Consider the following 1,170-nt stretch of genomic DNA (forward strand, 5'->3'; position numbering starts at 1 on the left):
CCTGCTGACCATTTGGGAGGTGTGTTATAAATCTCAGGTGCAGTCAGAAGCATGTGTGTGTTTATGTATTTTATGTATTGCATTTCTTTTCTATTGGCATATCCTATCTGAGCTTTTCTGGTCTCATTCTGGTGTCTTTTGTGTCTTTTGTAGGTAATTGTTTCCTGTTTCAGATGTGCTGGATTTAAACTCTGCTCTTTTTCTCAAAAAAAAAAAAAACTTTGATAAAGTTTTTTTTTTGTATGGTATTTTACATTTTATTTAGAATGTACTACCATCCAAAAGTTTGGGGTCAGTAGGATTTTTTAAATGTTTTTGAAAGAAGTCTCTGCTCCACAAGGCTGCATTTACTGTATTTGATAAAAAAATACAGTAAAAACAGTAATATAATAAGTCTGTAATTAAATACAGTGTGCAGAAGAGACTTCTTACTGACTTCTCCTTAATTATTCCAGACTTTTGGGTATGCTTATTTTGTGTATGTTCTGTCATAATATCACCTTCACTACCTGAGTATTGATTTCACCTCTGCTTTATTCTCCAGTATGTCAGGGAACCAATAATAAGCTGACTCTGCTGGCACAGCCAGACGATCACTACAGAGCCATGGTGCGGATGTACAGTAACTGCACTGTCGTGCTGGAAAACCTGGAGATAACCAACGTTCAGGAGTACCACAACCTCTCCTTTCTCAGAGTGAGTGACATAACAAACCAGTATAATAAAATAGCAATTATGAGAATAGATCATTAGTTATCTACAAATGATTGGTCAAACCTCTAACCAACTGATAGAAAGAAAAATCAGATTTTTTATGTTAAATTATTGTTTGAAGTCTGAAGACTTTTTGTGGTATTTAGGGGACCTGACTAAAATATTTTTTCTTTCATAGAGCATTGAAGAAGTCGGTGGCTACGTGCTAATAGGAATAAACTATGTGGATGTGATACCCCTGGAAAACCTGCGCCTCATTCGAGGACATTCTCTCTTCGATGGCAAGTACGGCCTTGCTGTGGTGGCAAACTTCCACAGGAATGAGTCTTTAGAGATCAACAGCATCACCAGCGGCCTCCGAGAGCTGCATATGAGAAGCCTCACAGGTAAAGCATTTATGTTTATTAATTTAGCAGGTGCTTTTATCCAAAGTGACTTGAGAAGCACAAGAAGCAA

At 37.2% G+C, this 1,170-nt stretch overlaps 1 protein-coding gene across 2 annotated transcripts in view; it reads left to right on the forward strand.

The window, feature by feature from the left end:
* LOC107695300 (voltage-dependent L-type calcium channel subunit alpha-1D-like) overlaps positions 1-1,170 on the forward strand; it is a 49,234-nt gene that overhangs the window by 5,328 nt on the left and 42,736 nt on the right. The gene's annotated exons all lie outside the window — the stretch shown is intronic.

The sequence above is a fragment of the Sinocyclocheilus anshuiensis genome, unplaced genomic scaffold, assembly GCF_001515605.1.
Source record: "Sinocyclocheilus anshuiensis isolate Anshui unplaced genomic scaffold, SAMN03320099.WGS_v1.1 scaffold122, whole genome shotgun sequence".
NCBI lineage: Eukaryota > Metazoa > Chordata > Actinopteri > Cypriniformes > Cyprinidae > Sinocyclocheilus > Sinocyclocheilus anshuiensis.